General features: G+C 48.7%; 1 protein-coding gene across 6 annotated transcripts in view; it reads left to right on the forward strand.

Moving 5' to 3' along the window:
- Positions 1-14980, forward strand: part of SCARB1 (scavenger receptor class B member 1) — a 90979-nt gene that overhangs the window by 12630 nt on the left and 63369 nt on the right. Inside the window, exon 1 of one of the 6 annotated variants that reach the window (XM_070475093.1) lies at positions 13114-13316. The exons of the other annotated variants lie outside the window; for them this stretch is intronic. The gene's annotated coding sequence lies outside the window, so the exon portion shown is untranslated. Of the gene's footprint in view, positions 1-13113; positions 13317-14980 lie in introns of those variants that run through there. 6 annotated transcript variants of the gene reach the window in all.

Consider the following 14980-nt stretch of genomic DNA (forward strand, 5'->3'; position numbering starts at 1 on the left):
GGAGGTCCACTGCACTGAAGCCCTGGTTCATCATTAAAGTGGAATTGTTTACGTTTCTTGTCCCCATGGCCAGAAAGGGCGTGAGTTGGGAGTTGGGAGACCCAGGTCCAGTTTGCTGGTGATATGTACTTCCTCTGTACGTACAGGATCTCATGTCGTCTCAACCATGCAAAATCATTTACCTGCATTCAATAAACCACAAGTCGACTGGGTTAGTATTGGCCTGGAGGGTGCAGAGAGAGGGTGGGGAGGGAGCTTCCTGTGGCCCTGTTGTTTCTCCCATGGGTCATGTAAGGGATCCAGCCTGAATGCAATCCAAGAGTTAAACATTCATTTTTAAATCTAGGGCTCAGATAGCCACCTGTGCCACATGGGGGAGAAACTGGTTGCTTTTAATTTCCCCACAGGTCTCCAAAGGGAACTTTATGGAGGGACCTTCAGAGGTAATTAAGTTGTAGTATGAAGACTCATGGGCTCTGACTGTCAGGGCTTGTCTCATATGCTTATCCCTGAGCCAATCACTGTAGCTTGAGAAATGGACTGCTCTGATTGGTCAAGCTTGGATTAGATGCCCATCCTTGGAGTTGGAGAGGGAGGTCTTTTTTCACCCTAATGCAGGGAGACTGAGGTGGGGTGGGTGGTACCCTAAAGGAAAAGGGTGGGAAGGACTGTTAGGAGAAGGAGGAAAGGGTGACAGGCAGCAGAAATGATTGATGGATGCTTTTCTCCAGAATAGCTTTCTCACTTCATCTCATTGCCTCTCACTGCTTCTGCCTATTGTGGTGTTAGAGATTATTTTCTTTGTCTCTACCTTGGACTGCTTGAGAGGGTGGTAACTGATCAGCTAATTGTTTCTGTCAGGGAATGTTTCATAAACTCAGATTGTTAGATCTGGCACTCAGTTCCATCTTTTATGCTTTGAGGAAACAAAAACCCAGAGGGAGCAAGGATTTAAGTAAGGCCAGAGAGCAAATTAGCAGTGAGTACTGTCAGGGAAGACTGTTGTCAAGTAGGCAGGGAAAGTGGGTGAAGGTCAGATGGGCTGGGGGTGCAGGGCCTGGGAGAAGCCAAGTAGTTGTGAAAGCAAGTCATGAGCTAATGTTTTTCAGGTAGAAAGTTCCCAGGGTCCCTGTCTGCATGCCTGCCCACCCACCTCCTGGAAGCAACATTGGGAGGAGGTGTTTGTTGGAAAGTGGGAGAAGTGTCAGGGCTGGGGTGTGCCAAAGTGCAGGCTTTGTCTGTCCCTGGTGGGAGCCGCCCTTCGTATGCACTGGAGGCGATGGTGTGGAGGAGGGATAAGCCAAGTTTCTCACCTTCATCAGAACTTGCCCAGGTACAGATGCAGAAGAGTTGACCAGGAATCATTGTAGCTAGCAGGTATATTCTGCAGTGCACCAGCACAACTGTCATCGGATGAAGTCCTGACACCCGTGTTGATCCTTGTCCCAAACCCAGGACATACCCTTCTTCACCTAGAACAGTGAGGAGGTCTGTGTGGGAGTGACCCACCTGGACAGCCAGGCCCCCAGGGCCTCTGGGAGCATCCCCTTGTTCACAGAGAGTGCCCTGTGTGCCCACGTGAGAACCTTCCACCTGAATGAGGAGCATGGCACAGACTGGAACAGGGGGAGCTGGAAGGCAGTGTTGACATGTCATCATTAAGGTCAGGCATGGCTTCTCAAACCCCCAGGATTCTCTCTAGGGTCTGGCCAGAGTTTTGGCATCCAGGAGCTAGGTGGACCCAAGAGCATAGACTTTGGAGCCAGATTTTTCTGCCATTTCTTAGCTGTATGTCTTTGGACAAGTGACTTAACCTCTCTGTGCCTTATTTCCGCCTCTGTAAAATGGAATGAATGAAAGTATCTCCTATATAGGGCTCTTATGAAGACAGAGGAGTGGGTACCTGTAAAACGCTTAGAACAGTGGTCCCAGCCTTTTGGCACCAGGGACTGGTTTTGTGGAAGTCATTTTTTCCAGGGACCCGGGTGTAAGGGGGATGGTTTTGAGATGATTCAACGCATTACGTTTATTGTGCACTTTATTTCTGTTTTTCTTACGTCAGCTCCACCTCAGATCATCTGGCATTAGATCTTGGAGGTTGGGCACCTCTGACTTAGAATAACAGCTTGGCAAGTGTCACCTGAGTTTTTTCTCTTATCATCATATTAACCTTATACACATACCCATAGTAGGATTAGTTAGTCTGTCACTTTACCAAAATGGGATCACACTATGCCCACTTTCCTGCATCTTGCTTTTCTGACTCCATCTCTTCTCTCAATTTTCCCCAGGCACCTGGGTAGCTCTCAGTGGGTATCTAGATGACTGAACATCCCACGGATGTACCAGCCATTCCCATGAGCAGTCATGAGTGTTCTTTTTCCACCCTGATGTTTCAGTTTGAAAAATTTTGCTTTGGGAAAGTTGCGAACACAGTGCAATGAATTTTTGTAAGCCTTCTCTCAAGCTCCACTGATGCTGACAATTTGTAGCATTTGTGTTCTCTGTCTCTCGTGGCCAAACCATCTGAGAGTTGCTTTGAACGTGATGACATCTGACTCTGGAACACTGCAGTGTGCGTGTCTTAAGGACAGGAATATTTTTTTCTGTAATCACCAATCACCATCACATGCAGGAAAGCTTGCGATGGTTTGCTTGTTTGATCTCAAGCTCAGATGACATTCAGAGTCTCTTACTGTCCCAAGAGCCCCATTACAACAATTTTTTGTCTTTATTGTTTGAATCATGTCCTGTGTTTGGTTGCCTTGTTTCTTTCTCCTCCTTTAATCCAGACTAGTCCTCCAGCCCTGTTCTTTTTACTGAACCCTTCACAACATTAGCGTTTATAAAGGGACAGGCCAGTGTTTTGGCAGGATGCCCTTCAATTTGGATTTGTCTGTTTCTGCGTGAGCGCACGTTTTCTCCTGACAGATTCCTACACAAAAGTCTCCTTGTTTGAGTCAGATGGGAGTAGAGCCCTCCTGGCTGAGTTGGGATGGATATCGGGACTCCTCTCTCTCACCCCCAGCTTGGCAGCCAGCCCCCTCCTGCAGCCGGCCTGGGCCCCCCTGGGTGAGTTTGAGCCTACCCTTGGACTGGAAGAAACCCCTGATTCCATCTGGCTTTGGCTCTTTCAGCTGTTCCTCCATCTGCTTCCTAATTTTCTTAGCTCTGATTCCTTGCCCTCACACCCAGGTGTGTGGATCCTTCCAGCCGCCCTCAGCCAGCCTGCCCGCTCCCCTCCAGCGCTCCTCTTCTCCCAGGACCATGGAAGCATGATGGCCTGTGGCCTGGGAAGGCATTGCAACTCTGGGGTGCCAGAACCTGTCTGGTGGAGATGGGATGGCAGGTGAGGGCCTTCTTGTCTTCCCCGCCTGTCCCTCTTGAGCCTTACAGAAGTTCTTGTGCCAGGTCCCCCTGACCCCATCTGGCCTCTTGGCTGGTGAATGAAGGTCACTCTGGCTTTACTCGGCTCAGAGCCCGCTGCCACTGGAATCCCTTGGCAGCTTTGAAAGACCAAGTAGGCCTCGGGACTTCCTTCGACTGCCTGTTCCCAGGGTCCCTGGATTCCACCCGCTGCAGCCTCCTGCTTTGGATTTTCAACTTTGAATTTTATTTTTTCTGCATTTCTCTTGTTGCGGTGCACAGACTCTAGAGCACAGGTTCAGTAGTTGCAGCACATGGGCTTAGTTGCCCGGAAAGCATGTGGGATCTTAGTTCCCCGACCTGGGATTGAACCTGAGTCCCCTGCATTGGAAGGCGGATTCTTAACCACTGGACCACCAGGGAAGTCCCCTTTGGTTTCTTTTTATTGTGAAATATTACATACTTGAAAGTAAGTGCCTAAGACACACGTGTTAAATAAATATCTAAGATAAGCATCAGTGTGATCATCTCCAGATAAAAAAGCAGAACCTCATCTGCCCTCCAGAAGCCCCTGCAGAGGAACCTGTGCTTGCTTCCAGCTTGCTTGGCTTTTTATCATGTTATGATGTCTACATCCCTAAACACTGGGGTTAGTTTTGTCTGATTGTGAACTTTACATGAGTGGAATCTTACTGCTGTGATCTGACTGCCTGTATTCTCTCAAAATTCATACTTTGAAATCCTAATGTCCAAAGTGATGAAGTTAGGAGGTGAGGCCTTTGGGAGGTGATTAGCTTATGAGGGTGGAGCCCTCATGAATAGGATTAGTGCCCTTTAGAGGAGGAACCCCCCCCCACCCCCCCACCCCAGCACAGAGAGCTCATTCGCCTCTTCCATAATGTGAGAATGCTGTCAAAGTCTCTAGCCCAGAAGAGGGTCCTTACCCAACCAAGATCTCAGACTTCCAGCCTCCTGTTTTTGTAAGCCATCTGGTCTATGGCATTTTTTGAGAACCACCCAATGGACTAAGACAGAAATTGGTTCCAGGAGGGGCTCTCCAGTAATATACTTAAAAACGCAGAAGTGGCTTTGGATCTGGGTGATGAATAGAGGCTGGAAGAGTCTTCAGGTGCCTGCTGGCAGAGCCTATTACTGCCACGAAGAGATCATTAAAAGCAATTCTAAGGACTTCCCTGGTGGTCCAGTGGTTATGACCTCATGGTTTCAATGAAGGGGGCATGGGTTCAATCCCTGGTTGGGGAACTAAGCTCCCACATGTCATCCTCATGCTGTGTGGTGTGGCCAAGAAAATATATTTTTTTTAAAAAAGAATAAAGTGATTCTAGTGGGGGTTCAGATGGAGAGGAGAGTTGTTGAGAAAGCTTCTGGTTTGTTAGTGAGGACATTCTGATGACATCTCAGGTGAAAAAGAGGAACTTGCAAACTGGGGGAAAGGCAGTGTTTGTTGTGAAATGGCAGAGAACCTGGCTGAGTTGTGATTGTGTTGCAACGCTTCTGGTAGAATTGGTGGGTGATGAAAGCGGCTACCTGCCCGCAGCTGGTTCTAAGCACAGTAGCTCTGGAATGCTTATGATCAAATGCCAGCAGAGGGACAGGACTTAAAGATAGAATTGATACTCAAAGGGGAATCTGATCTTTAAAAATTTGGAAAATTCTCAACCTATCTGTATTGGAAAACAAAAACAAAGAAAACAAGACTGCCTGTTGGGAAGAGAAGACCCAGGTGTGGCTGATGACAATTTGATAAGATTAGTGTGTGTGTCAACAAGACAATCTGCCACCTGAGCAGGAAAATAGCCAGATTGTTCTGAAGGAGAAGAAGGGAAGGCGTGAGCTGGGGCGTCGGGATTCTTAGATTTTCCAGGACAGGACTAGGGAGCTATTTGACTGGGAAAGTGCTGTTTAAAACAAGGGAGGAAGGACCAGAAGTCCATTCAGAGATCAACCAGGGCTTCCTCCTCGAAAGTGGGGTCATCGCCCAAGTTTCAGATGACCTCTGCTCATTGGAGCTATGAGGCCCGGGCTGCCCCCAACAAACCCAGGCAGGTGGAGCCACCAGGGTGCAAGTATCGCCTGGGGAGCCTTAGGCCTGCAGCTACCCCCACAGAGCTGTGGGGGCCCAGCCACAGCCCCAGTGGGTCTGGAAGACAGGACATCAGCCCAAGGTGGGGTTCTTCTTAAGACTTGGAGTATATGTTGATTGCCCTATTAGGTTTGTGGGTCACCTTGCACCTGTTCCCTTTTTTTTTTTTCCTATTTCTCCCTTTGGAATGGGAGTGCCTGTCCTATGCCTGTCTCACCACTGCATTTTGGAAGCACATAACATATTTGATTTCACAGGTTCACAGCTGGGGTCTCACTTGTTCTTTTTAAAATTTTTTTAAATTTATTTTTATTTTTTTATTGGAGTATAATTCCTTTACAATATGTGTTAGTTTCTGCTGTACAATAAAGTGAATCAGCTATGTGTATACATATATCTCCTCCCTCTTAGACCTCCCTCCCACACCCCTCCCTCATTCTTGATTTATATAGTTAGATGAGACTTTGGACTTCAACTTTTGGGTTGATGACTTGTGAGAGAGACATGCATATGGGGCAACATTCATTATGGCCTGAATGTTTGTGCTTCCTGCCCCACCCCAAATGCATATGTTGGAAACCTAACACCCTAGGTGATAGCATTGGGAGGTCAGGCTTTTGGGAGGTGATTTGGTTATGAGAGTGGATAGAGCCTTCCTGAATAGGATTAGTGCCCTCATAAAAAAGACCTTAGAGAGCTCCCTCACCCCTTCCACCTTGTGAGGACACAGTGGAGAAGTCTGCATGCCAGAAGAGCGCCCTCATTGGACCACGCCAGCACCCTGATCCCAGACTACCAGCCTGCCGCCTTATGAAATAAATGCCTGTTGTTTATAAGCCACCCATTCGGTGATGTTTGTTACAGCAGCTCAGCCCTGATGGAATAAGACACATACTCTGTATTTTTTTTTTTTTAATTTTGTCTTGTTCTTGCTTCCCATTATGTTTGTGAGACCCATCCATGTTGTTATAATAAACCACACCCCGTCTTCATATCTGTAAAATATTCCATGAGGCTGTCCTGGTTTATCCATCCTGTGAGCATCTGCAACTCCAGGTTATGAACCTCTTGGCCCTTGCCCTCATGTTGTTACAATAAACCACACCCCATCTTCATATCTGTAAAATATTCCATGAGGCTGTCCTGGTTTATCCATCCTGTGAGCATCTGCAACTCCAGGTTATGAACGCTCTTGGCCCTTGCCCTCAGAATGCACAAGCCTGATTTCCTCTCGAGTCCACAATGAAGGGGCAAACCTGCTGGTTCCCGGAAGTGCCAGACTTCCGAAGTGATTGAATCAGTGTTCAGTTTCATTACAGGCTTTTTATTTAATAAATTATAGAGGTGAAATTGACTTAACGTAAACTTAATCATTTAAAGTGATCCATTCAGTGGCAGTTAGCACATTCACTGGTGTTGTATTACCATCGCCTCTGTCTGCTTCTAGAATGTTTCTATCACCATCCTTTCTTCCTTCCAACTCCCATGTTCCCTGGCAGTCACTAGTCTGCTTTCGGTCTCTAAGGATGTATCCTTTTGGACATTCCCTATGAATGAAGTCCCACACTGTGTGACCCTTTGTGCCTGGCTTCTTTCCCTCAGCATCATGTTTCCAAGGTTCTTCAGGTTGTCGCCTGTGTCAGCGCTTTACTCCTTTTTATGACTGAATCGTATTTCACTGTGTGTGGGTGAAACACATTCTGTTTATCCGTCTATCGGTGAGGGACACTTTGGTTATTTCCACCTTTTGGTCACTGTGAATAGTGCTGCTGGGGATTTGTGTGTACACATGCTTGTTTATTTTCCCTTTTAAAATATTGTCTCCTTTTAAAAAAGTGAATTATTTTATTTTATTTTTGGCTGTGCTGGGTCTTCGTTGCTGCACGTGGGCTTTCTCTGGTGCTTAGCCTTCTCATTGTGGTGGCCTCTCTCTTTGTGAAGCACAGGCTCTAGGCTCTCGGGCTTCAGTAGTTGCAGCTCCCGGGTTCTAGAGCTCGGGCTCCGTACCTGGGTGCATAGGCTTAGTTGCCCCAAGTCATGTGGAATCTTCCCAGATCAGGGATCGAACCCGTGTTCCCTGCATTGCAGGGCGGATTCTTAAACCCCTGGACCACCAGGGAAGTCCCTTTGTCTCCTTCTGTTTCTTCTTCTCCTCCTCCTCCTGGCCCCTGCACCCACCCCCTGGGGGATATGTCTTTGAATAGGACTTGTATGTCCTTGTGCCACAGGTGGTGCCAGGGGTCTGCTCAGAACAGTGGTCCGGAGCTCAGTTGTGAGCCAGGTAGGCGTGGAAGCTCATCCTGGCTCTGCCTTTTGCCTGTGCGTGACCTGGGGCAGATTTCTCAAGTCTCTGGGTTTGATTAGACTCCCATAAAATGGTACAAATCACACCTTCCCCAGGGGTTGAAATGAAGATGTAATGGGCTAATAGGTGGCAAGTGCTTTGAGCTGGGCAAGGCCAGGCAGGTCCTACGCCTAGCACATGGGCTGTCAGACCTGGAAAGAGAGCAGACCTCTTTCTTGGTACCCGACTCCTGCTCTTAGCCCTACTCTTGTCCCTTTGTCATTTGGAAATCTGTCCACGTATTCTTGTCTGGCCCATGGCTTCTTCTAATGCCTGGATTTCCGAGTTTATATTCCTCTCATTTTATTTATTGCTTTCATGACGGGTGTCTGGTTCCGTCCACTCCTACCTCCCCAAGCAGCAAACGTCCTGGAGCTTCCCATCATAAAGTTCTCACGTATTTCCTTGGGAGGTGCAGGGCCTGGGGCAGCCAGGTCGTAGGGCAGGCATGGGAAGGGGGAGGCAGGGGAGCCAGAGTCATCAAACGTGCCTTCCAGAAGGGTTCTTGCTGAGCCCTCCCACATCTCCAGCACCTGATACCATCTGGCCTTCTAGAATGCCAGCGGTTGCCATGGGTATTGTTTTGGTTTGCATTTCTGAGTTGTGTTCGATCCTTCTTCCTTTTGTAAGCCAATGGGAGGACAGGGTCGAGGCTCAGAGTTTGGGGGAGCCTGTGGGGGGGCACACAGTAAATTGGGGATAGACCCCAGGATTTGGACTTGGTTTAATCAGAAATCTTTTGCCCCCAGTGACTGAAGTCAGATGCAGGGAGAGGACAGAGGATGTAAGGGACATCTGTTCAGCTGCAGAGGCTCAGAGTTCAGCCTTATTCAGGATGGGGAGAGATTGTGGCTGACCCCACGTACCCTGTGCTATTGTCTGCGGTCAGCGTAGGGGTCCCCTCCTGCTAAGGGTGTGCCTGTGGTCACCTTGCTGTGTAATTGTCACGGGTGTCTTAATTTCTGAGGGCTTTGTCTTCACGTGGTCATCCCCTCTGTATGCCTCTGTGTCCTTATCTTTTATATTATTTAACTTTTGGCCACACTTTCTTTTTTTTGGCTACACTGTGCACATTTAGGATCTTAGTTCCCCTATCAGGAATCACAGCCATGCCCCCTGCAGTGGAAGTCTTAACCACTGGACTGCCAGGGATGTCCCCTCCCTGCCTTTTCTTATAAGGACATCTGTCACTGAATTTAGGACCCACCTCAATCCAGAAGGACCTCATCTGGAGATCTGTAACTTATTCACATCTCCAGAGACACTGTTTTCCAGTGTCACCTTCTGAGGTTCCAGCTGGGCATGACTTCTAGGGGATACTCTTTGACCCAGAACCAAGTGTTTGTCCAACCTTCCAACTGGCAGAACTCCAGGATCAAATCTAGGCCCTGGCTCTTGGGTTCTCTAGGAACTTGATTTTCTTCTGAAAGTCAGTGTCCCCTTCTGCAATTGGTGGCTGATTTTCTCAGCTCCCACAAACTAAAATACAGGTAGAGCAGCCTTGGATGTCATGCCACTTAAGACAGCTGGACGGGATGTGCTTGGCAGGCTGGGCGCTTGCTGAGACAGCCCTCACTGGCACCAGAAATAAGGAAAATAAAATAGGGGCACAGTGAAAAAGATTGAAAGTGGGGACTTCCCTGACGGCCCATTGGTTATGACCCTGAGCTCCCAAGTGTAGGGGTCACAGGTTCTATCCCTGATCGGGGAACTAGGATCCCACATGCCACGCATAGCCTGGCCTAAGACAGGATAAATAAAGGTTAAAGTTTCTTAAAAAAAAAAAACAATGAAAGCATACAGAAAAAAATCACAACTGCAATAAAAAAAAAAGAAAGAAAAGGCAGTACATGAAAAGTCATAGCTCCCTTGCCCCACAGCGGGTCCTGGCTCCAAAGGCAACTTGGGTTAATAGTTCCTTCCTGACAATGTTTGTGTTCACGGGGAGCGGGAAAGGGGAGCGGGATATCTTCCCGTCTCAGGCCCACCCACCAGGACCCCGCATGCCTTTCTCCACCTTGGGTTTGGCACCAAGGGGAGTATCTTGGAGACCTTTGTTCTAGCCCGGAACTCACCCTCCTGTTCCTGGGCTGAGGGCCTGTCTCTGTGTGTGCAAGCTGTGGGCTTTGTATACGGAGCGCTGCAAAGGGTGGGGCTGTTTCTCTGTTTACTGCTGAAGCAGTGACCAAAGGCCTTTTCCTTGGGACCTGACAAAGGAAGATGCAGGTTGGGATCCATTCTGAAGAAACCTTCCTGCTGGTGATGTCCGTGTTGTCTTCTGGAACTTTCTCAGGGTGAGTGTGTTTCCTGGGACTGCTGTAACACGTGATCACAGATGTTTTTTATTTTATTTTTTGGCCATACCTCGAGGCATGTGGGATCTTAGTTCCCTGACCAGGGATTGAACCTGTGCCCCCTTCTTTGGAAGGTGGAGTCTTAACCCCTGGACCAATGGAGAAGACCCATACGGATGGGTGATTTAGAATAGAGATGTCTTCTCTCTCAGTTCTGGAGACCAGAAGTCTGAAGTTGAGGTGTTGGCCATACTCTCGCTAAGGAGCCTTGTGTCTTTTGGTGACTCCAGACACTCCTTGGCTTGTGTCGACATCCCTCTAGTCTCTGCCTTTATCTCCCATGGCGTCTGCCTCTGTGTCTTTGCTACTGTGGACACTCATCATTGGATTTAAGGTCCACCCATATAATCCAGAATGATCTCATTTTGAGATCCTTAATTACATCTGCAAAGACATCTTTTTCTGGGATTTCCCTAGTGGCCCAGTGGTTAAGACTGTGTGTCCTCAATGCAGAGGGCACAGGTTCTGTTCCAGGTTAGGGAACTAGATCCTACATACAGCATGGCGCATGCAGCCAAGGAAAAAAGACCCTTTCTTCAAGTAAAATCATGTTCACAATTAAAAAAAAAATTAGTTTGGCTGTGCCAGGTCTTTGTTGTGGAATGCAGAATCTCTTAGTTGCAGCATGCAGGATCTTCAGTTGCAGCACGTGGGTCTAGTTCACTAACCAGGGATTGAAGCCCCCTGCATTGGGAGTTTGGAGTCTTAACCACTGGACCACCAGGGAAGTCTCCACATTCACAGGTTTGGGGTAGAACTTCCTGTGTGCTAGGCACCAGGCTGCAGGTATAGGCTCATTGGAGCCTCATAACCTCTTCTGAGTTGCAGTAATGTTTATTTTCCTGCTGGAGTAATGGAGGCTCAGAGAGGCTGAGGCACCTGCCTGAAGTTAGCACAGCTGGTGTAGACAGAACTTGGACCAGTGCCTGAGCTCCTCACTTTTGTCCCAAGGTTGCAGCCCAGCCTCTCCCGGAACTCAGACCATGTTTTGTGCGGTCGATGATAGATACAAATCTAGATTTCTAGGCAATTGTGACAGTTTGGAAATTGTACAGGGCAGCCGTTGGCCAGGGCCTGTCCCTGTTTAATGAGGTCTGTTCCTCGGTAGGCCTCATTCTTGCCTAGTTTCCTAGTTCCATGGCTGTGGGGAAGTGACTTGGCCCTTCCAGGCCTCAATTTCCTCATCTGTAAAATGGGGATAATCATAGCCTTGGCCTCATGGGCTGTAGCTGTGAGGGTTAAGTGGGTTGATAAATGGGAAGTGAGTAAGTGCTGTTGGCTGTGGTTGTGAGCTGTGAAGTGGCTGCATCAGGCTGGCCTTGTAGCTGTTAATTGTGTGTGCATGCGTGCATGCTCAGTCGTGTCTGACTCTTTGTGACCCTGTGGACTATAGCCCACCAGGCTCCTCTGTCCATGGGATTTTCCCAGGCAAGAGTTCACGAGCAGGTTGCCATATACAGGAGATCTTCCCAACCCGGGGATCAAACCCGTGTCTCCTGCATAGGCAGGTGAATTCTTTTACCACTGAGCCACCAGAGAAGCCCAACTGTTAATCACCAGCCTTCTTTTGAAATAAATTCAAACTTAGTTCACGGAGGTCGTCCAGGGTCCTGGGTGTTGGAAGCGTTGGTTGTAATGGGAAACTGGGCAGTCGAGAGCCCCCCAGGGTTCTGGTGCTACTTATGGTCTTAGGCCCATTGTAAATCTCGGTCTCCTTATCTCTGACAACACTTGTGCTTTCTGCCTGCGTAAGTGAGGGAATAATGAAAATAACTAAAAAATATAATTTATGACTATAATTATTCTATTGATAGTATACGTGGCTGACATCACTGACCTCCATGTCCCCTCGGGCTCTGGCAGCTGTGATGTGTGGCCTGGGAGCCCAGATAAGAGGGGCAGAGCTGTCCGCAGTCCCAGCCACCTGTGTCCTTGGTAGGGGAGGGAGAAAGGCCGGGGACTGGGGCAGAGTCCAGCTGAGGCTTTCAGTGTCCTTTCAACCCGGGGGAGGGGGAGCGAGTGTGGGGAGGGTGTTTTTTGAATCCTCTTTGTGTTTGGACTCAAGCAGCCTTCAGTGTGTGGTTTCTGAGCAGGTACCGTGAACCGGGCATTGTGCGGGGCAGGGGAGCCGCAGTTGTGGACCCCCCAGGCCAGGTCCTTCTCCTTCGGGTGGGTGGTCGGGAGGGCCTCCCTGAGGAGGGGCCGGTTGAGGTGATGAGGAGTTGGGCATGGGAACAGCAGGGCGGACCGAGTGCATAGCACGTGCAAAGGGCTGGACATGGGAAGTTGCTTACCACACTGGAGGAAGAGGGAACCGCGGCTCGGGGAGCAGTGATGGGTGAGAGGGGAGAGGCGGGCTGAGGGTTTGTGGGACCTGGGGAGGAGTTTAGATATGGTTTTCAGTTCCTTGAGGTGTCAGTGTTTCTTATCAGGGGAGCCCACGATCTGATTCGTGTTACAGAGCCCTCTGGTGCTGTGAATAGAAAGCGGGGGTGGGATGGGGGGAGGGCTGGGGGGCTCGGAGAGGAGGCAGGGAGGCTGGCGAGGAGGCAGTGTAATTGGAAGGAGGGAACAGAGTCCAGATTCCTTTTGCAGGGAAAGTCAGCCACATGTGTTGACAGATGAGACTTCGGGTGCGGGGGCAGAAGAGAAGTCAGACTCTTCAATTTCTATCTGAGGGACTCCATGGATGGTGGAGCTGTTTTCCCAGATGGAAATATCAAGGAGGGCAGTCAAAAGCAGGTGGAGGGACTTCCCTGGTGGTCCAGTGCCTCAGACTCCATGCCTCCCATGCAGCAGGCCTGGGTTTGATCCCTGGTTAGGGAACTAGATCCCACATACTGCAACTAAGAGTCTTTGTGTGTGCATGCACAGTCGCTCAGCCATGTCCGACTCTGCCACCCCATTGACTGCCAGGCTCTTCTGTCCATAGGATTTTCCAGGCAGGATACTGGAGTGGGTTGCCATTTCCTGCTGCAGTGTATCTTCCCGCCCCAGGGATCGAACACGTCTCCTGCGTCTCCTACATTGGCAGGTGGATTCTTTACCACTGAGCCACTTGGGAAGCCCCAGCTAAGCGTCTGCATGCCACAACTAAAAAAACGATCCCGTGTACCACAGCTAAGACCTGGCATAGCCAAATAAACAAGTAAGTGTTTATATATAAAAGGAGATGGAAAGTGTGGGGCATAAATCATAGTCTTAAAGTCTTGGTAGAACAGCTCAGTCACACCAAAAAACAACCCAATTAGAAAATGGGCCAAGGACTTAGAGATTTCTCCAAGGAAGATATGCAGATAACCAACAGGCACAGGAGGAAGCGCCCTGCGTCACTCATCATTGGGGAAATGCAAATCCTAACCACAGTGAGTGATCACCTCATGCCTGATGGAAGGGCTGCTATTAAAAAAAAAAAATGACAGTGATTGGCCAGGATGTGGAGAGACTGGAAGCCTTGTGCAGTGTTGGAGGGACTGTAAAATGGTGCAGCTGCTGTGGGGTAAGCCTGGCAGTCAGTGCCTCAAAAAATGAAAACATAGAATTGCCATCGGATGCAGCAATTTTACCAAAATATTATTTATATAAATAATAGCATTTATTTTCAAAATAAATAAATTGCCATTTCAAAATAGCAATTATTTTCAAAATAATTGAAAGCAGGGACTTGAAGAGATAGGTGCACACCCATGTTCATTGCAGCATTATTCTCAATAGCCAAAAGGTGAAAACACCCCACAAGTTCCTCCATAGATGGATGGATAAACAGAATGTGGTTTATCCATATTTTGGAATGGGCTTCAGCTTCAGAAAGGAAGGAAACTCTGACACAGGCTACAATATGGATGAACTTGGAGGATATTGTGCCGAGTGAAATAAGCCACTCACGAAAAGACACATATTGTATGATTCTACTTTGGGAGGTCCCCATGGGAGGAAAACTCATAGAGACAAAGGGTAGAAGGGTGGGTACCAGAGGCTGATGGGAATACAGTTTCAGTTGGGGAAGATGAGAAGTTTTGGAAATGGGTGGTGGTGATGGTTACACAATGATGTAAATGTACTTCATGCTGCTGAGCTGTAGACTTAAAAATGGTGAAGATGGTGCGACATTCGATGTTAATGTGTATCGGAGCACAATTTTAAAAAGTCATGATAGAGTTTAACCTGAGGGAGGGTTGGTTCCTGTCCCCTTCCTGCCCCCCAACCTCCTCCTGGTGGCATGGATCAGGTTCAGTAGGTGGTAAACCGGGTTGCCCAGCCCCCAGGGTGATTACAACATGCCCAGCTGCTTGCAAAAGATGAAGCCTTTGAAGGAGGCAGCCCTGAGCCTCTGATTCTTCCAGGCTCACAGCACCATTGCGCCATCTTACGAGACCTTGGCAAGTTTCCCCATGCGTTCTTGAACCCGGGCCAAGGTGAATGGAGGAAGCCTCATTTAGCAACCGTCGTTGTGTGGCCTGTCTGCACCCGGGTGCCTTCTCCAGAGCAGTGCGTGTCCTTGCTCACTTGATTCTTGACGCTGCCGCCGAGGAGGAAGGGGAGGTACTCCCGGCTCCATATGGACTGAGGGGGAGGGGACAGGGGTTGCCACGTTAGTGGTAGAGGACAAATAGTAAATATTTTTCAGCTTTAGAGGCCAAACAGGTTCTGTCTCAGCCTCTCACCTCCACATGATCCTCTATGTGGAGACATCTTTGAGACATCCCTGAGCGGGGGCTGTCTAAGTGCCACAACAGCTTTGCTTGAGGACACCAGCTCGTGAATTTCATGTGTTGCCAATAAATATTCTTTTTTTTTTTTTTTTTCTTCAAA

Source organism: Odocoileus virginianus, chromosome 12, assembly GCF_023699985.2.
Source record: "Odocoileus virginianus isolate 20LAN1187 ecotype Illinois chromosome 12, Ovbor_1.2, whole genome shotgun sequence".
In the NCBI taxonomy this organism is placed as follows: domain Eukaryota; kingdom Metazoa; phylum Chordata; class Mammalia; order Artiodactyla; family Cervidae; genus Odocoileus; species Odocoileus virginianus.